General features: G+C 34.8%; 1 long non-coding RNA gene across 1 annotated transcript; it reads left to right on the forward strand.

Moving 5' to 3' along the window:
- The first annotated feature begins 8177 nt into the window (after window positions 1-8177).
- Window positions 8178-8952, forward strand: LOC129743845 (uncharacterized). The gene is made up of 3 exons (XR_008736698.1): window positions 8178-8429; window positions 8526-8618; window positions 8690-8952. It is a non-coding gene; the product is annotated as an uncharacterized LOC129743845 (long non-coding RNA).
- The last annotated feature ends 13376 nt before the right edge of the window (window positions 8953-22328 follow it).

Consider the following 22328-nt stretch of genomic DNA (forward strand, 5'->3'; position numbering starts at 1 on the left):
TTGAAGCCGAATGTTTCTATTCAGTAGCCAACAATTCACCAGCATTTTAACGAAACATTACACTAACCAATTATATGCTGAAGCTTTTGTTTCTTTTATGAATTTATTTCAGCAGAATCATTTAAGAAAACAGAGGAAAACAAACTTTTACTCAATTGTTGTTTACGTTACTGAAACTGACAGTTGTTGAAGATATTCGTTATAGTAGGTTACAATTTGCTTTCGTGTGTTACTGGCGTTACTCTACACCGTCTGCAGAAATCAGGGATGCTATTTTTTTGTACACTAGAAAAAAACATTAAAAATAAAAATAAATTAAAAAAAAACTTGAAGGGCTTAAGCAAATGTGACTGAAGAAAACACATTTGTCAAGAAATATTGCTCCAGATCTTTGGTCATTTTCTTTCAAATAATAATATAAAATATATGTTCGTTTATTTTCATGCTCTTCATTCATAACGAAGCACGATGATCTTTATGACAAAAATATGTATTTATAAAATTCTGGAATTAAAGCTATATCGACGATGAATGATGAAAAAAAAGAGAAGAATGAATAAACATACAATGTATAGCAATATTGGGAGAAAAAGATGATGAAAGAGTGACAGTTTGATGGGATCTTGAATCAGTAACAAAAAAAGTTTGGTAGAATGTTTGGAAAAACAAATAGCATGTACGAGTATAGTAAATGAATTTTAAATAAATATTTATTACGAACTTGTACCAATTTCTTGACGATAACCCGAAAATTTTTTTTAAATATTATAATTGTATTTTGAAAATTTTGATAAACATTGGACACGCAGAAAAAGAATGGGGTATGGTTTCAACAAAACGTTTTGTTACTTTGTTTTATATTTCCAATGCATATTTTTTGATAACTTTCACAGAAAAATCGATTGTGAATAATAACGAGATTTTGTTATTTATACACACACATTTTTTATTACTCAAAAATAAAATTTGATTTAATTTGAAACCGAAATTCGGTTTTTTAATTATTCGTGTAAACGATAAGTCGAAAAATGCAAAAAGAAAAAAAATATTAAAAGTTTATAGACATCCGACTGAACAAAACAACATTGTATAGGATGTCCGAAGAGCTTTGTGGAACAATTAAGCCGTACAACAGTTTTTGCTGGGCCAGTCACCGAGAAACCCGGAACCGAGATTCGAATTTCAAGGATCGGAATATGGATGCATTTGGAACACGCAGCTACGAAAATCTTCCGGCTTTAGAGTGTTCGGAACCCGGCGCGAAGGAGTACGTGTTCCTTTTAGGTGCTTGGCGGAATACTGTCCGACTTTTAGAGCGGTGCGGCTGGTTCCCTTTTAATGGAGTTTCCTATCCACCTCTCTGGATCCGATCCTGAATGGATCTTTTTATCCGCATATTTGTTGCATGGAAGGTTTGTTAATTTTTATATCAGAATCAAAAGCAAGTTTATTTAGTTAAATGTCATTTATTTTCCAGATAGACTCCGACCTCCAACCACTCCAACTCCATAGGACTTACCGTCGACCCGGCATGGACGGTAATTCTCGAGAGCTGACTCAATAAGCGAATAGCCCAGAATAAAAAGGTCGTTCCAGAGTTGGCCTTTCCACTGGCAACATCGTCGGTTTTAGATAGTGTTCCCCCCAAACCAGGCAGAGGAGTCAATCACTGATAGTGAAACCATGAAACCCCGTTTTAAATATAAATTAAAAGAGAAACATCCGAAAAAAATCGTTTGTGTAATCAAAATCTGAAAATATCATCACCTAACATTTTCTATTCAATATAAATGAAATACATTGAATCATTCAGATCAAACTTTCATTTTCAAAACCACAAAAAGATTGTATTTTTGATCCACTTAAATTAATTTTCTTTCGAAGTTCATTTTTTTCTATTTTATCCAAAATTTTGTTGTTTTCATGGCAGAGCTATGGTTTATTTTCAAAAAGGACGTATATTACTCTAAAACAAACGATAAGTTCAATTCCAAGTAGTCTTTTTTATCGATATAAACAAAAATATATTTCTGCTTTTTCCCAACCAAAATTTTTATTATTTTCATTCCAAATAGGGCTGATATTACAATAATTTTTTCTGCGTGGAGGAAAAAAAGATTGGGTAGACAATTGATTTTCTGGTAAAGTTGAATCAGTGGGAAAAAAACTACAATTCTTTATCATCATTTTCGAGAGTAGGAGCGGAGAAGATTGTAGGATACAGATGAACAGGTTATACAGAAATAATGATAAAAATAAATAAATTTAAATCTTTCTAGAATCAGTTTAAATAGAAATGAATCAATCTGCTGTTTTTAATTTTATCGTGCATTCGTCGAAAAGAGGTTAACGAAAAACTGGACGAACGATCGGATAGTGACAGAGATAGAGAATCGAAAACGAACTTGAAAAACGAGTGAATAGAAGAGTCAGTTTGCTAACGAATTTTCGAGGCAAAAGACGTGGTCTGATACGTTACATCGGTCAACAATTACGAAGAATCCGACAAGAAGCAAATTTATATGATACTAACTGATCCCGTACGAACTTCGTTTCGCTTTAAATCATTGGTACGTCAAAATGAGTTTAGAAAATGAATTCGAAACATTCTTTCAACAATTTTGGGGAAAAAATTCAACAGTGTTTAAAGTCGCTACTATTACTATTACTTGAAATTCAAATTAAACTGTTGATTGGCTTTTTATTAAAATTTATGTGAGAGTGTTTTCTTCTCGATCGGTTGCAAAATCTAGACATTATGGCAGAAACATGTACTATTTGTTTGTGTGCACGACTCTTTTGCTTGACCTTCACACTTAAATTGGTATCAATTAACTGCCTCCAACAAAATTATTGCACAAAACACTGAACTTTCAATGAAACCCTCTTTTTCTGTCCCATGGCCCGAATTTCGATAAAAGAAACCAATTTTACGTTTCTCAAAATTCCCTTGTGCCATTTTTTCTTTTAAAATTATATGTAAAATAACGTCAGGAACTTGAAAACAGTGATCAGTGAATATAGACGCCCCTTTCGCCGACCCTTGACACGGAACATGCTACCTAGAGTCAATTGCTCATAGTTTATAACCCTCATCTGAACAATTTCATCTCAATCCTATGCATGATCACGACAATATCGCGAAAACAGTGAGCAACTAACATGGACGGCCTTTTTTGACCACGATTCAAAACTTGACACCTGAAATCAATTATCTTTTCTGTTAAACTCCCATGTGCCAATTTTCATTACAATTCTATGCTCAATCAAGAGAATATCGTAAAAACAGTGAACAGATAATAAACCCTTTTGCCGACCCCTGAGTCAAGATTTGAAACCTGGAGGCAAAAGAGCGTCCCTCAAAACTCCTATGCGGAAATTTTCATCTCAATCCAATGTAGAATAACGTCAAAATCGCAAAAAACACTGAAGTTGGGTATGGAAGACTCCTTCAGCCGACTTCTGATCCGCAATTCGAAACTTGAAATCGATTGCTCGTCTTTCAAAACACTCATGTGCAAATTTTCATCACAATCCGGTGTATAATAACACCAATATCGCAAAAACATAAATCAGTGGATATGGACGACCCCTTTAGCCGACCCCTGGCCCTAAATTTGATAACTGTAATCGATTGCTCGTCTCTCAAAACACTCATGTGCAAATTTTCATCACAATCCGGTGTATAATAACGCCAATATCGTAAAAACATAAATCAGTGGATATGGACGACCCCTTTGGCCGACCCCTGACCCTAAAAATGATAACTGTAATCGATTGCTCGTCTTTCAAAACACTCATGTGCAAATTTTCATCACAATCCGATGTATAATAACGCCAATATCGTAAAAACATAAATCAGTGGATATGGACGACCCCTTTGGCCGACCCCTGACCCTAAATTTGATAACTGTAATCGATTGCTCGTCTTTCAAAACACTCATGTGCAAATTTTCATCACAATCCGACGGAAAATATCGTCAATAACGTGAAAACAATATTTGTCTTGTATGGACGACCCCCTTCAGAAGGGGTCGTCCAAAAATCTAAAAACATTTTTCATCATTCCTGGTCCTAATGAGCATCCATGCCAAATTTCAGATCTCTAGCTCTTAAGACGGCTGAGTCTATAGAGGACAAACAAACAAACATACAGATAATTGCTTTTTATATATAGACTATAGACTAGCTGATTTTACCCGGCCTTGCTCGGGATCACATAAAATATAAATCGAAATGAATCGTTTGACTTTTTGAAATTTTGAAAGCTTTTTGTTCATCATTATAACAAATTGGACCATGTTTGGCCATGTGAGCTTTGTATGTTTTGTTAGTCTTCTAATAGTTTTAATTGGGATTATTAGAAAAGTTTATCGTCTTAATATTATTGAATAACTAATAGTTTTTAGGTTTCCTAATAGAAATTTTAAATAATTTCCCTCGAATGCTTATCCATTCTATCGCGAAAAACATTTCAATTTAAGGTTGCCAGGTTGCCCGGATTTATCCGGATTTGCTAGAACATTTGAATCAAAACTTGAGGTTAGTCTGGTCTGGCCCGGTTTCCCGGGTGTTGTTGCAAAAAGCCCGGATTTTGCCCGAGTTAATTCACATCATTTTTAAAATGTAATATGAACTGAGATTATATAATTACTATAATTTTTCATTTCTACGTTCAAAAAGAAGTTTTAAATGGCAAGTTTTAGAAATTATCATGACCCGTGTTTTGAAGTTTGATATACAATTTAAAATCTGCTGATGTGGTTTGATGAAAAAAAAATATTGCTAGTATATTTTTCGTTATTTTTACTGAATAATTCCGCCGTTTTGACCAAGTTTGCCAAGATACTGCCAGGATATCGGTTTGAACATTTTGGAATCAAATGCTGGGTTTGGCCAGGTTTTTCGATAAAATTGGCTGGATTTGTCCGGTCCCGATACGGCAATTCTGGCAACCTTCTTTTACAACCACCATTTTTTAGGAAGCTTGAATTGAATTACCATTTTTTTTTAATCAAATGATAACATTTTTTTTTCTTTTCCATGGGTTATCTAGTGAAAATCCCATGTATTAAGCAGGTTAATAAATGTTAACGACCTCTTTTCAAGATCTCCCCGTAGAATGGAATACCCATTTAAGTTTTATTTTGTACTTAGAAATTTCGAAAAAGCTTTCCGCTGGAACCTCTGCATGTTTTCAATGTGCTTTTTAAGTTTTCTTATAATTGGATGGTAGAATTGAACACATCGATGATCAATAATAACATAAAATTTAAAAATTTACAAATGAAATTGAATTGTACAAAATTTAAAAACTGCAGATTAAATTACTAAAAGTCTCGTGCGTTGGATTTGGTTTTAGTTTTTTTCAAAAAATGAACTAAACGTTCTAATGTCTACTAAACTAAACTAAACTGTCTAATTCCTATTGTAAATTAAATTCATACACGGCAATCAAAGTGTTGAGATCGCAGCTTTGAACCTACAACCCTCAGTTTTATTAATTGTTTCCCTATGAGGAGTTCCGAAAATATGAAAATCTCAAACAAAATTTTCAACAACCCGACCATCCTTCGACGAATACTATTACACGGAAAAAAATTGAGTGGTCATCCCAAAGACGCTGTCATGATAATTTTACCATTTCAGCGCTATAGTATTTTCAACCACGAAAAGTTTAACATCGATTTTGTGAAAGTGCGCATGAAACATTATTGAAATTACTATGTACCTGGTAATTTTCGATAACTCTCAATGTTTGTTGTCGAAAATACTATGATCATGATAATTTCATCATAATTTCTATCACAACTACCGTCCGCATAGTAATTTTGACATTGTGGCACCAATTCATATCAACAAAATACTACGCACATCGTACTTTTGAGAACAAAACATATTTGACTCAAAAACATAAGTGCGTATGATAATTTTACTATGGTAAACATTCTTGTTGTTTACACTAATTCAGGATCATTAATCATCAAACCCGTTTGTAAAAAAACTAATTTTGAGCTGCTTTATAGTTACATTACTTTGAAAATCATTCCAGAGCATCGGGAGAACACACTAACATTGACCGACGTGTGTCGGAAGTGTGAATTTTCACGTTTCAAATAATGTCATAATGCATGCATGCAAATAAACAAACAAACATACATAGTAATTTTACTATTTAAATCAAGCTCCTCGCTCCTCCTAATCTTTATCATAACACCTACTAGTTTCATCATGAAACATATTAATTTTACTAGGGACGAAGTAAAACAATGCATCATTTCATTGACAATATTACTAAAACGCAGTCGAATTTACTATGCGTAGCCAAATTGAGCACATGGTAAATTAGCTATGCGTAAGGTATTATAAACAACAAAACATATTTGACTCAAAAATATGGTCGCCTGTTGTTCGTTTAAACCACGGATTTAGTAATTTTACTATGCTTTTTTTTTGTGTGTAGATAGTATGAACATGTATTAATGTTTTTCTGTCATCTAGTCAGTCGGACATCGTCCTGTAGATGGGCAACATCGAGCCCGAAACCGGTCGACAAAAAAGGTAAATTTAATTCATTTTTCCGTTAGTAAAAACGTTAAGTGTCGTGTCCTATAATAAATGGTGATACGGTCAAAATTTGGTCAATATCAACTTGACGTATTTCTTTCAATTTTGCATTTAAAAAACCTGAACATATCTCATTTTGAAGGTGTGTGTGTGTGTGTAGAATGTTGCTCCTATTTTGATTTTGGAATTCACTCTTCAGTTGTCAAAATGCCGTCCAAGGAAGAAGAGCAGCGTATCAAAATTTTGCTCGCGTATCGCGGAAATCCGAGCTACTCGCACGCAAAGCTGGCAAAATCGCAAAAAGTTGCCAAATCAACCGTTACAAATGTAATTAAAGTGTTTGGGGAACGTTTGTCGACAGCCAGGAAGTCTGGATCGGGGAGAAATCGAAAACCGGAAGCCGCTGAGACGACACAGAGAGTTGCCGGTAGTTTCAAGCGAAACCCTAACCTCTCTCTCCGAGATGCCGCAAATAAGCTGGGTGTATCGTCTACAACCGTGCATCGAGCCAAAAAAACGAGCCGGACTATCGACTTACAAGAAGGACTCCAAATCGCTATGATAAACCAAATACGACGGCCAGAGCGCGATCCCGGTGGCTGTACACGACGATGCTGACGAAGTTTGACTGCGTGGTAATGGACGACGAAACCTACGTCAAAGCCGACTACAAGCAGCTTCAGGGACAGGAGTTTTATACGGCAAAAGGAAGGGGAAAGGTAGCAGATATTTTCAAGCACATGAAACTGTCAAAGTTCGCGAAGAAATATCTGGTTTGGCAAGCCATCTGTACCTGTGGCTTGAAAAGCAGCATTTTCATAGCTTCCGGGACTGTCAACCAAGAAATTTACGTGAAAGAGTGTTTGAATAAACGTCTGCTGCTTTTCCTGAAGAAACACGGTTGTTCCGTACTGTTTTGGCCGGATTTGGCATCTTGCCATTACGGTAAAAAGGCCATGGAGTGGTTCCCAAGGACAAGAAATACTGGGCTATTGTCAAGCGGAACCTAAAGATGACAAAAAAAAACTGCTAAGGGCGAGCAGCAGTTCAAGGCAATCTGGATTTCTGCGGCGAAGAAGGTGGACAAGGTGGCTGTACAAAATCAGATGGCAGGGGTTAAGGGTAAGGCCCGGCAATTCGGATTTGGAAAAGCGGATGCCTAACTGAATATTTTTCCTGAATTAAATACTAAATAAACTTGAAAAAGAAATTTAATTTGATTTTTTGAATAAACGATTTCACCGATTTACACGCGTTTTCGCTTGACCAAATTTTGACCGTATCACCCTTTACGTCGTGTGTTATTTCTGTAGCATAAGTTTTTACGTTTAGCACAACCAGTATAATGAGTAAGCAAAACACTACTGTATTCAGAAATTCATCAGTGGTATTTATTCATAGAAAACCTTCAAAGTTGTTTAGCGAAGAAAGAAATAACGAACTTATCAACAGTTCAACCCATAGATGCACATTTTCATTGACTTTGTATTAAAACGTAGTTAGTTTTAGAAATACTTGAAAACAACATTATACCTACTTCTTTATGGAATGGCCTCACACCAATGAATTGCTACACGCTCATATTTTTTTAACCAGAAATGATTGTTTTTCATACATTTTTTGGTATTTTTAGTAGAACTGCTAAAATTGCTGTTTTTTAACCGTTATGAATTGTTCAATTTTAACCATTTTCCGAGTTCATGAAGAAATTTTTGATTATGGTTGAAATTCAACAAAAAAATGCGTGAAAAAACAGTCGCCATGTTTGCAATCGCAGAAGTGTTTGTTTTGTTTCTGGTTCCGCGTTGGACTTAGATTATATAAATCTCCTTAAAGATTTAAGATTAAAGATAACACAAACTGTAAGTATTTTGCTTGACAATACCGGTTAATTAAATTAAAAAAAAATGTTTTCAGATTGAACATCAAAGTCACTTTCTTTTAAATTAAATTTTCAGATGAAAGTTGGAGCAAATATGGGTTATGTTATCTGGAGTCGGAAGCAGCAGCAGTCCCGCCGAAGACAGCTCCAGCTGCCGTCATATGTTAGGGTAAGTACATGCCATTTTGGAAATCTTTGTCAACTGTTCCGAGATCAATAACCATGTTAAATTAATTACAGAATGTTCCGAAACTCTCTACGTTTGCTGCATCAGAAGGTTCCGAAAATATGCTGGGAATCACCGGCACTAGAATCACAGAAGAGCGGGAAACTGAACATCGCAGGAAAGGCAGCACCGCATCATCCGTAACTGTGATAGCAGTGCCGAAGCAATCATTCCCCCGGCCGGCTAAACTTTCTTCCGCTAATGCAACTTAGTAGTGCCAGTAGACCACTCTTTTACTAGCATCAAGCAGATACCAGTGAGGGCAATCAAAAATCAATGTTTAATATAAAAAAATCTGTTGAAAATCTGATTGATTGATTTTTTTAATTCTGTTTCCATTCCATTCATATTTTAAAACGAATATTTCCTGCTAATTTCGTCCCATTTTTGCTTTTCCGACCATGCTTGAAAAATAACCATTATCCAAGTTCTCTGTGAAATCTCATTTTATGAGTTTTCAGTGAAAACTCATAAAATGACTTAACCCACAAAACTGCCATTATGGTTATTTTTCAAACATTAATGGTTCAACGTGGCCCAGCGTGTACCGTTCCGCAAACACCAATTTGTCACCAGCATCCCAAAACACGTCCCTATAATTACCCCTATCGATCAGATGCTGGCTTGTTACCGTCGCAATTTATCGAACGAATTTGTGGCTACATGTCTCGAATGCTTTGTAGGTTCATCCTAACAACCTCAACGCTCTGGCACCTGAAGAATTTGGAACGAAATTTAGTAAATCGAATAAAACTCTGAACTTGATAGCCGGCTGTCGTTGCTTCGGTCATTCCGATGTGTCCTGCCTGGAAGCTGACCGGCAGTGGCACCGAATCGGACGTCTCCGGAATACCGAAGCAGCTGCGATGCAATCTCAACTCATCATTAGGACTGGATCCTGTGATAACTTAACTTGGCGGGTATGTGTGTGGGAGTGTTTTTTCTTTGGTTTTTTTTCCACGTTTGACAAAGTCTCTGTTCCTATCTGTATTTAACGGAGGGTGATTGGAAGTGATAGTGGACGACATTGTACAAATAATGAGGGTGCCAATAATGTTTTATACATGATTGGGAGGGAATTGGCTTACATTCGGTCGGTTTGGTAGAATTTAGATAACAAAAAAACACACGGTGAATGGAAGGAAACGAGTGCAATTGAGACGTCCGGAGCTAATAAAAGCGTGGAAAGTAAAAAAAAAGATAATTCGGTGTCTCGGTAAGGGACATCTTCGGCATGTCTGTCGCATTCGAGGATCTTCACAAATAGTCACGACTTCATCATCTCAAATAGGTGTTCAGGGAGAGAAATTGAATGACCGCTGTTCTCGAGCCGTGCCCTCAGTAGTACGAGTTTAAGTTAAAGACTGGTTTAAAAGATTATTTGCAAGATGATTTGATCGTTCCATCCTAAAATCGTTTTCCCCCGAAATATTTCAACAAATTTTTGTATGTAAATAAACATTAAGAATCTTGTATAAAGAATTCAACGTGCCTCAGACAAGTCCTAGCCTTTTCTTTTTATTTTTAACACTTCCCTGAAGTAAATACACGTGTCTGGAATAGAATCGTTTTAGTGGCACTTCATTTATTATTGAATTATTTTATTCTCGACTGTATTGATACACAAATCAGGGAATTTATAAAATAGATAGATTGGAACACGAATGTTTTATTTGATTGAACGATAAATAAGGAAATTACTCAAGAAGCCTATTAGTGAATTTGCGCGTAGCTGAAAGATAATTTAAAAAAAAGTCCATGATTCTTATGGTGATTTTTATTGCAGGAACATAGCAACGCAAAAACACATCCTTCTAACCAATATCACCAAAGCAAAATCGATAATCCCCTCAAACTACTGGTTAGAAATCTATAAATAACGTCCATACATAATGTTACACTTGTTCGCAGAGATAAATCAAACCGAGTCCCGGACAAACGGACAGTAAAATGCGGAAAACTGTCGAATTCCAAACAAACGAAACTTCTTTTCAATTCAAACAGCATCAGCAGCGGCAGAAGAACCAATGAATGTTTGATATGATGCCCTGGGAAAAAACCCGACCCGGTTCTTCCGTAGTCAAACGAAGACGAAGGGTCAGCCAGCTGTCACCAGAAGCCGTCGTCCTTGGGCAGCGTGCAAATACAACTAACTTTTCGCCATTTCGTCACAGTCGGATTCCAACTGCTCGCTCCCTTTAGCTAAACATCCACCCCAAGAAAAACGCAACACTTCCCCGAGGTCGAAGTCAACAAGGAAGCTAAGAAAGCAAAGCCTCGGGGAAACTTCTCTACTCCATCAGCAGCGGTGACGAAACAAACATAATGAACTAATTGTCCTTGGGGAACGATTAATTTGTTTAGGACTTCCACCGGTTGTGGACGGTTTTTTTTTCCTGGTAGCCTGAAGGCTGCTGTAAGAAATCCGACACTATTGACGTTTAACCACGGTTCAATTGCCACGTGCTGTGCCGGTCGTTGAATACCAATGACCGCAAATTATGTAACACTTTGTGGGCCATCGCTGTTGTAATCTGGGAATGATTTCATTAGCTTTTCATAAAGTAATGATAAGAATATTTGTTCAAAGCTCTCAGATCAAACGACATTGGGTTTTTCAATTCGTCGCTCAATTTGTTTGACTAATAGCAATTGTCTCTTTTGCTAAGTTTTGTTCAAAAGATTTTTTGATAAAGATATCACAGCACATCGAACGTGAAATTTTTGTTGTTTGGCAAAATTATTTTTTTTAGATAACACCAGTTCTTGACGTTTTATGCATATTCAAGTCATTTGGCATCAAAATTAAAATTTCGGATTTCAAAATTATCCTTGGTCTCCCCTCTTGTGATTTTCGAGGGTCAAAAACCGAAACTATGCGCGCTTTGAGGAACCCATAAATCTAGTCCGGTTGAGCTGAAATATTGCGGGCCAATCTAAAATGTATATGGTCGGGGTTCAAAATTCAATAGTTTATTTTCCCATACATCATCCATTGCCACCCTAGCGTACATATTTCAAGGATATGATGGCTAACATCTTACAAATGCTAAAACCGTCAACTCATAGAAAAATACTTGGTATATATGTCATGGCCGAGATTCGATCTCATGACCATTGGCTTAGAAGACTTGAACGTTATCCTCTATGCCCTTCAATGCAACTAAAATCAATCAGAATCAATCAGAAACAAAGATGCCTTCATGAATACGGGATATTTAAGTAAGGCAGGGCCGTGGGAAGAACCGGCTCATGGGAGGGGGGTTTGGACACAAAGTTTTTCCCATAAAATTTTTGCTTGAACAATGCATACATAAAGAATATAAAAAAAAACAGAAGGTTCCATATAATTATGCAGTTATCTTACGTTTATGGTATTTATTTTATTTCTAACCTTTAAAAATAAGTCCTAGAAGTTGCCATATTTTTCAAGAAATTTGAAAAAATTAACTAGGGATTAGAAGAGTTCATTTTAAAGAAAAACATTCTATATTTACATAAATAAGAAATTAGTAAACTAGTTCTTTTTAAACATAAGCATGGCCATTTGAGGCATTGGTAAACATATTAAGAGTATTTTGAAATAAAAGTAAGAGATGAAGTATGCGGTTCAAATCATAATATATTCGACTCTGGTAAACTCGAGTGAAATTAAAGATTTAAGTTTGAAAATTTGTTTAAGAAGAATTTGAAATATAAATAATGTTCAATACATGGCCGTGCAAATGGGGTGGGGGGGGGACGGTTTAGTGGTAAAACCCCCCCTTGAGGATTTTTTTCCAAGAAAAATTTTCATCGTAGTGACGGAAAATTACTTGATCTCAAATGTATTTGAAAATTAGTATTACAAGCAAGTCAGAAATTTCTCGCCTCGCGGAACTTAGTCTTAAATTACCCTTGGCTTGAGACATTTTGATCTACGACACTATTCGACGTTTACGAATCGAAACCAACTTTGATTCTTAATTACAATTTATCTTTTGTATAGGAACTCAAAACTTGACATACAAAAACCCTTACTGCCTACCTTTTCAGATTGGTTTTTTTTAAGAAGTGTAACTAAATAAAAACAGAGTTTGAGACGAACCATTTTTTTTTTGTATTAAAAAATGGTTTATTTCATTACACATGTTAACACACGATGCCACAAAATTTTACAGTTTTCTGAGGTGGAATGAATTTAAAAGGTAATTTCGACTTATTTGGGACCCTGAATCTAAATATGCAATATTTCTATCAGTTTGTTATTGAAATGACTTTTGAAAATCAATAAAAAGTATTTGAGAAATTTCTGCATTTTTTTTTTAACAAAAACTTCAATCAAAAATATCTTATATATAAAAATGGAGGCGTTTTCTTTGTAACAACATCACGTATGAATGGTCGGTCGGAATGAAGTGAAATTTGGTATCCGAGGGTTTTTCGGGTCAGAGATGGATTGTATAATAATTTCAAAAATTGCACTTTTAATTCAAATTCAACTTGAAATGGGACACAAGCCGTACAATTTTGTTACGATTTCCATAAGAATAAATTCGCGAGTACGATGAAGTAAAGGACGTGTAGATGAAATCAAACATTCATTACATTAGAAGGTAAAACGAAGTTTATCGGGTCAGCTAGTATCATTTAAAAATAAAAGTTTAAAGACAAAATTACTGAAGACTGCAAGTATTAAGTATCAAGTATTAATTTTGTGTTCTGCGGAAAAGCATATGGAAATTATATGTTTTTTTTTTAATTTTTCTCATTTATCAAACTCTAAAGAAGATTTAAACCAAACTAAATTTTAAATATTTTTTAAGCATACGTGTAATTTTTTTTGCAGCTTACTACAAATATGATATATGAAATCAAGTTTTTTTTTCACTTTCTGCAGTAATGTCAAAAATAATTGTAATGATATCTTTCCATTTTTTTTAAATTGTTGATTTTTTCTTTTTTTGATCATGCATTATTTTCATAATAATATTATTCCTGAATTGGGGGCTTGTGATATAGCTCAGTTGGCAAGTCTGTTGTCTCCTGAGCAGATGTCCGCGAGTTCGAGCCCAAGAGTAAACATCGAACACAGTTGTACCGGATAAGTTTTTCAATAACGATCCGCCAAGCAACGTTGATAAAGTCGCGAATGCCATAAAGATGGTAAAACGACTATAATCGAAACAAAAAAAATTATTCCTTAATTGGATGAAGTATTATAAACAGAATCAGGTTAAACAGTTATCAATGTTTGATTTTACATAAAACTGATACATTTTAAATCTCTTCATCACCAAAATTAAAAGTGTCAACAAAATTTGATAAAAAAAAACGTATTTAGGACACCAAAATCTACCGAATCAATCATTTAAAAAAACACAAAAATGCTGTTGCCTTGAGTCATCAATTAAATAATGTAAAAACTTATGGCGAAACATGTTTATTAAAAAAAATCTTCTTGAATATTTAAAAACAATATTTTTTTTCATTTTCAGATTTTGTTAAAATTTTCCAATAAATTAATCGAATTTTAAAGAAAAGTTTTTCTTTCAATTCTTTATTTTATTTGCCAAACTTTTTAAATTTTAGAAATAATTTTAACAATTTTGTCTTTGTGATATTATTCCGAATTTTTATGTACTTGACACATAAGCCCTTAAATATAAATTTTTAATAAGAAAAACATAATTTTAACCTTCTGTTCTTTCCAAGACCCAATAGTTCAATCAAAAGTGACAAAATACTTAGAGCTTGTAATTTTAAACTTTTAAACCTGCGATTGAGAATGTAAAAACTTTTCATTAATTTTATTTGAATAAAATCGTGATTTATGAATCGATGATGAATTTAAAATTAATTTTAAAAAGTTTTATAAATAATTCGAAGTAGCAACTTAAAACTTAATTTTTATGCGAAATGTTAACTAACTTTGTATTTCCTTTGTTCTTTCAATATTAACAACAAAACTTGGAACTCTTTATTTTCTTATTTTTCAGTTTTCATTCATTATCCACGAAATTACCCATTTCCAGTATAATTGAACTTGAAGTTATTATTTTGAACTTCAAAAATGAACTTTTTAAACTGTTTATTTTGACAACTGGAGGAATTTTTCATAAAAAAGGTTTTATCTCTGACTTCTATCACTGACACTTTTCAAATAATAATAAATATATTCTTTTTTCTATCAAATTAAATTAAACCATCAACCATTGAATAAATTCTCCAAAATTCAAAACTGATTTTTTTTTTCAGCTATCAAAAATTCACATTGAAAATCCGGATTAAATATTTTTGTTCAAAATACTACATCTGAATTTTTCTATCAACCCTTCCGTTGAAAATGAGAATAAGAATTTAAATTAAGATGAATAAAAATTAAAAATTATTATCATTTTCCTTACAACTAATCATGGTTAGTTTTTTATACGTTTGGACATTTACTTGAGAATTCAGATTTGTTTTAAACTCTGTGTTTTGGAAACGATTATTTTAAATTTGCTTAGAAATTCTTTTGAAACAAATTTTCTAGTTCGAAATAAAGAAGATAATTTTGAAATAAATTCTTAATGACTTACCGAAAATTTTAAACTTACATTATGATATGATTTGAAAATTTTGTTTTTCTATCAGTCCATTTTTTCAGTTTGTGTCGTAATCATGAGTGAGAGACGGTGCTAGAAATTCCTTTCCTTATTTATTGTTTATATTTGGTATTGTTATCATTTTTAGCTAAATTTGAATTTCGAAGTTTCAGTTAATAATTCTTATTAACTAACTCTAAGCCAAACAGCGAAATTTGGATCAGAATTCTCAACCAAAAATCTCTTATTTGAATTTTTAATTGTTGGCTTTCAATGTGAATTCTTCAGTTATTTATTGTGAATCTGAAGGAAAATTGCGAATGATGAAAGTGTTTCAGATTATTCAATTCTGAATCACGATTATGACGTTTGTTTGAAGCTAATTTTTAAATCTAAAATTGGTTTTTAATTGCAAATATTTTTTTTCATATTCCGAAAAGATGAGTTTCAAACATGAAAGTTTTAAAAGCAGAACCGATATTCCAAAAAGGATTAAATGGCTTTCACAAAAAAAGAATACATTTCGAAAAATTTCACAAAAAGAAGAGTACGCCCATTTTTCGATCAAAAAAGAGTTACATGTATACTTGTCGTGTTCGTAAACCTCGTTGATCGAGTATCGATCTCATATTCGTTACCATAAAACACGACTTGGAGACGAACTAAAAAATAAATGAAAGTTAGCTGGATTTGAACTGTGTAGTAAATCAAATCGTTGTTTCGTGAACAAATTAATTATAATCGAAATTCATCAAACACTTTAGTGGCGACGAGGATTTACAGAACCCGTGCGCGTTTTTATTAGTTGTAGAACATTGAGCAATAGTTAGAAGTCGTAAATCGCTGCTGTGGACTTCTGTGAGATTTGCTGGTAAGTTGAAAATTGTTATATCGTTGTTTCATATAGTAAACCGATTAGTGAAGTATCAAGTGGAAGTGATTTAAGCAATTTGCTTAGAAGAGTACGTATGGTAACCTTAGGCTATATCAATGTCGTCGGCAATCTGATCTTGTACTAGGCCTACACAGCAACAAATTTCTAAAAGTATACGCAATCTAAAACGCGTGGCATCTATTTTTTCCCTAGTGTAATTCAAAAAAGATGTAATTTCAAACTACTTTTGGTCTATTTTTCTTCGTTTTTTTTTAAACTGTTGGCAAAGCGTTGAACCTTTGGCTACCATAGTAAGAAAAAGTAGCTTTACCCCTTTCCGTGTTCATACGACGTGTCGTCAAGTAATTGTGTCTTCGTGTATCATATCCATGGGTTGATAGAGGAAGTTGCAGGTTCCGATGGGTGTGTGGATTGTGGATAAAGTTTTTGATTTGAATCAGAGTTTGTAATTCTCGCAAGGTTTTACAGGAAAAACTGAAGGCGAAGATTCTCGATACAAGTCAATCGTTGGGTATGATCTCGGTTTTCCAAATACTATTTTTAAACACCTGTTTTGTAGAGCTTGTAGAGACTTCAACCTGCTTTTACTGGCACTTCCCCATATTGCAACCATGTACTGCAGTTTCGATTGGACAAATGCATGGTATATTGATAAGCGTTGCTTTATTGGAACAACCTTCTTAATCCTCCAGAGAAGGCCGCACGTAGAGCTTATCTCCCTTTTGAGATTTTCGATGTGGCTTGTCCATTTAAGATCAGCATCAATGATGAGTCCAAGGTATTTGTAACTTTGAGCTTTATCGATGGTTGTGGATTGAAAAACTAGGTCATTACTTGGTGGCATTTGAAACGACCTCCAAGAGTTGAAAACGGTGTATTGCGTTTTGATGAGATTAAGAAACAGCAGATTTTCAGAGAAAAATTCTTGAAGCAGTTGCAAATCTTGTTTCATTTGAATAACGACTTCTCCAGGATCATTGGTGATGTATAACAACGAAGTGTCATCTGCAAAGAGTCTTGGTTTCCCTTTTAGACCAAGCTTCGGTAAGTCATTTATGTACAACAGAAATAGTAGCGGCCCTAAGTTGCTCCCTTGTGGTACGCCGACAGTTAAAGGCAAATGCGTACTGTTGCTTCCATTGACTACTACGTACTGTTCTCTTCTGCTCCGATAATCTTCAAATAACTTATTGGCCGTTCCTTCTGATACCATAAATATGCAGTTTTTCCAGCAGCACAGAGTGGTCTATGGTATCGAAGGCCTGCCTACGAACTTTTTTGCATCCAGACCATGTAGAATTTCGTCCACTAGCTCACAAGCTGCTGTCAAGGTACTTGATCCGCTTCTAAATCCGTATTGGTGGGTATAAAGAATTTTGTGGGTTTTAAGAAAATCTGTCAGCCTAGAGAAAATCTGTCAGCCTAGAAAGTCAGCCTTTAACCTTAAGGATACCATACTATCAACCACACGTATCCACACGGTAAGGCATTCAGGACGATTTTTGAAACAAAAATAAAAAAGGGCAAAATTTATGATTATTTTAAAATTATTGAAAAATCGTCTTTGAACACAAAAACTAAAATATTTTAAAGAGGAATTTGAGTTTTTATATAATTTAGTAAGCAATCTGAAAAATAAAACCCGAGCAAAATTCGGGAAGTTTTTAACAATATCTGGACATTCCGGACAAATTTGACTTATCTGGAATCTTTATTGGATTTATGGGCAAACCTGAATATATTCAGAAAATCTGGAATAAACTATAATCAATGCATAAAGCGATACTTGTCAAGAATCTCCTGTACGATCTACATCGAAAGATACGCACATACACCTTAGATGTTTTGCTAAAACCATCAGTTTTGAATGGTTGTCTAGTTTTTACAACATTACTTTTGAATATTTTATAAATTATCCAAAATCATTTGATATATTTTACAAGTCTGTAGTAGGTATTCGGCCTAATCGGCCGAATACTTAGGTCAACTGTTCGGCTCAACGGTTTTTCGGTGGTATTCGACCGACCGAATACATCTCTAGTAAACACTATATTCTTCAACCTTCCTTCCGCGGCCCTCTTCAGCAGCTCCTTCGCTCTTTTTAACCGTTCTTGTTTCTGCTTCACCGTAAGGTCTTGAATCTTTTGGATCTTGTAGGGCTTGGTCTGAAATTTATCTTTCAGGATCCGACGGAGACTTCGATCCGATATGTTGCGATTCTCTGCCAATTTAGTGGCACTACGACAAGGATTTCTCTTAAGGCGATCTTCGCCATGGCAGGTGGCACCACAGTAGGTAGGCGTCCCCCACCCACCATACCGTTTTTTGGCACTTCCGGTTTCCAGGTATCTTTTAACTGTACGGTACCTATACAAAACTTCTGCACACACTTATATCGGACAGCTCACGAACTATGTCCTTCTGCCGTTCGCCACAGACGGCAACCACAGCGCTACGTTTCTGTTCGAAATTCATTTTTCCGGGTAACACCTGATAACAAAAGTAACACTTACATCCAATGATAGCTAAGACTTAATGTAAACATAGCGTTCAATACTGTTTCGTGTGCAACCAAATCATTACTGTAATGTAATGTAGCAGTTCAATTGCCGGACCCTGCTAGTCGGTAGTTGTTGGGGATTTTTGGGATATGATAAATATTAAAAACCATCATTGACGGAGGGAGGAAAAATTAGTGTGGAGGCGGAGGATTAACCACAAGCTGGCGACACTCTACGGTAATATAGTATCAAGAAGGTGTCAAAGCCTGGCCGGATACGTTGGCTGGACATGTTACGAGAATGCCGGAGTGCTGTCCTGCAAAACAGGTGTTCGATGCGAATCCGTTAAGTACCAGAAAAGCAGGGGCGCAACAAGCGAGTGAATTGGAGGAATATTGTTCAGCAGGGTATGTCGTAAGAGTGTAATCTTTATTAAAAAAAATAAAATGAAACTTGGAAGTATTGAAGCTCTTTAACATTCGTTTCAACAACCTTTCATATGTATGTATGAATATGGAAAGTATGAATATCACTCCACCTCCACAAACAACTACCAGCCAGGATGAATGTGTTCCGCTACAGTGATAATAATACAGATTGGCAAAGGCAATAAAAATAATAACAATAGTCACACGTCCAAGTGGCACCTTTCTTCACACATGCCCGACTCCCGTTCAGTCCATTCGTGGTGAAGCTGGTGTGAGGCAGTAATTCAGTTAGGTGAATAAAAGTGTTCTTTCCCCGAGCGAGAACGATTAATGCATATTCGCATTATCACATACATTCCACTCCATAAAAATTGACCAAATGGGCTTCAAATGCTTTCCGGAGGATTCGCCATAACTTTTCACCAACCACCAGACACACTCACACACACACAAACGACTCATTCGCCTAAATCGAGGCAATAAGAATCAAGTCCGGTAGGATGGAATTCGCAACCATCATGAATGGCCAATGTTGCAACGGACTGGACAATGGAAAATACGATAAGCTGGAGGAAGCTATGCTGAACTGGGTGATGGAAATTTATGGGCAGCAAGATGTCACTCCGTTCATGAATGGAAATAACTTTTTTTTCTTCCTTGATTTTCACTGGACAATCGGTGAAAAGAACCAACCAAAAATAAATGGGACGATTTTTTGGCTTTGCTAATTGCGCGTGACTTGGTGATTTGATAATGTGCGGCTCGGGTTTGCTTGGCCGGATCTGGATCCTTTCGATATCTCGTAGAAGAGAGAAAGAAAGGGGTCTGATCTGGTCAAGCGTTGCGGAAATATTGCTCAATTTAAATAATGGCAATAACAAATTTGGGTTTTTCTCTGATATAGAATCAATATTTCCTGGACCGACTAAAAGCAATACTAAAAATGGTTTCAGAGACTGATTTTGGCCATCGTAAAGATTTATCTTCTATCAAATGTTGATGAATGGCTTAATATTTGGAAAACGAATTGTAATATCGCGAAACATGTTAATTTCTGAGAAATCCTGAATAATATTTTTCTAGTCTAACCGCTGAAATCCGCTCAGTTGACGAAAACCTGACGGGCAGCAGAAGACGCTGGAGATCTTTTATCTCAGCCCTATCGTCGGTCAATCGGCCCGGACCCTTAGAATAGGTTAGGATTGCTTATTGAAAGATAATCTATGTCAACTAGACCGCTGCAAAAAAGTGATTGTTCCAATATGTTTTTCGATGCCTTTTTTTTGGGTCACCAAGCATAAGTTTAAAATTTGAGATGATTTGGCTGATTCCTGAGTTAGCGCAACGCGTTTCAATTTTGTGTGGAAATTTTTATGGATTAGAAATTTAATCACCCAGAAAATTCAAGTAAGCTTGAAATGAAATTTGTCTTTGATTTTTGGTTTTGACTATTCTTAAATTCTTAATTTTTTGCTAACATGACAAGCAGCGAAGCATTTCATGAAAAAACTCATAACCATTACAAAATAAAAAATCTTAATCCATTGAAAAGTAATTGAAAATACTTGTTAGAGCTTATAATGATTTCATGAAATATTTGTGTAAAGGTTACATAAATCAATAAATTCTGTGGCAATGCAAGCAGTTTATCGAGATTTTTAAATTCTCATCCCCATCCCACTGTTACACAGCTTTCAAATAAGCAGCCAAGAACGCAAAAATAAAAAAATAATTTTGAAAAAAAATGTTGTTTAACATTGATTTTTTTCTGGGGTACAAGTTAGGTTTGTGCTGAATTTTACTGCAAGGAATATTTTTCATCCAACGTTATATTTATTCAAACTTTCAGTACATCTCTGGCGATTTTCCATGAAAAAAATTTGTTTGAATTTAAACTGAATGGATCGATTACAAAATTTTTATTACTATTTCTGGCAGAAAAAAAAACAACCAAAAAAGTTATGGGAGATGTAAAAAATTTAAGAATTTGAAATTTCCATACAAAACCTGTAGCGGTCTTATGTACTCAGAGGTCGTTAATACGCGATTTTTTCGCGATCGTTCAAAAAATTTTGTAGATAAGGTTTTATACCTCTTACCACAGTAAGGGTCAAAAAATTTTAGGTGCTACGAAAAATAAACCTCTTTAAGAATATTTGAAAATGAATGAAAAAAAATGATCAAGGCTCTCTCAGTTTTTGATACAAAATAAAATTAAACCCGGGAAAAGCGATTGAAACTAAATCAACCCTTCATTCCATGGTTTTGATTTTCCTTGAAAATTATTTTAATCAGTTTGAAAATATATCTAAAACAGGATACAAGCATGGTTTATCCTTTCTATCTTGTTGTGTCAGATTTAATCTTGGTTGAACTTGTTTTATCTTGTTAAATATTGATAAATTTGGTTTCACCTTACATTTATCTTTTTCAGTCTTGTTTTTGTCTCGTTTGAACTTGGTCTATTTTGTTTTATTTGATGTTGATCTTGTTATGATTAATTCACTCTTGTTTTATATAGTTAAATCCTGTTTTATTAGTTTCATTTGATAAATTGTTGTTCTCTTTACCCTGTTTTATTTTTTCCTAGTTTTATATGATTTCATCTGGTTTCAACTTGCTTTATCAAGTTTTATTTTCTTCATCATGCTTTATTTTGTTTTGTATTATGTAATTTCTATTTGTCATAACATGTAACTTTTTATCTAGCTTTTAATTTTTTATCTTGTGTTATCCTTTTTTATCCGCCTTTTATTGTCTTTTTCACCTAGTTTTATCTTGTTTGATCTTTTTTTATCACTGTTTGTTAGTTCCCTTCATGTCTCTCTATCTCGCTGTGTGTTTTATCAAAGATACCGTTACTTCAAGATAAGGAAGAAGGTTTTGCCACGAACACTCATTCTACTATATGGACCTTCGATGATGGCGACGCCATCTTATAGGTTCCGGCAACAAGTTTCATGCATCTAGCCATGGTAACCTACATGGCTGTCTATTTCTCCCCAAGCGGTTTGAAAAATGCAACTCAGTGAACTTTTCGTTCTGAAACACTTGCCCTGCTCTGTTAAGACGCCAGACGTACACCCAATCAAAGAGCAGAGAACGCTTCGCCAGGGTGAGAGCAAGAGAAAAGAAATCATCACATTAAGTGTAGGGGGGCAGCGCTAAAGCAACTCAGTATGCTTGGTTCTTTACCAACAAAGAAAAGGAAAAAGAAGAAGCAATATCGTTTCGTGCTGTTTGTTTGCCTACTGTGGTAGGAA

This window comes from Uranotaenia lowii, chromosome 2 (assembly GCF_029784155.1).
Source record: "Uranotaenia lowii strain MFRU-FL chromosome 2, ASM2978415v1, whole genome shotgun sequence".
NCBI lineage: Eukaryota > Metazoa > Arthropoda > Insecta > Diptera > Culicidae > Uranotaenia > Uranotaenia lowii.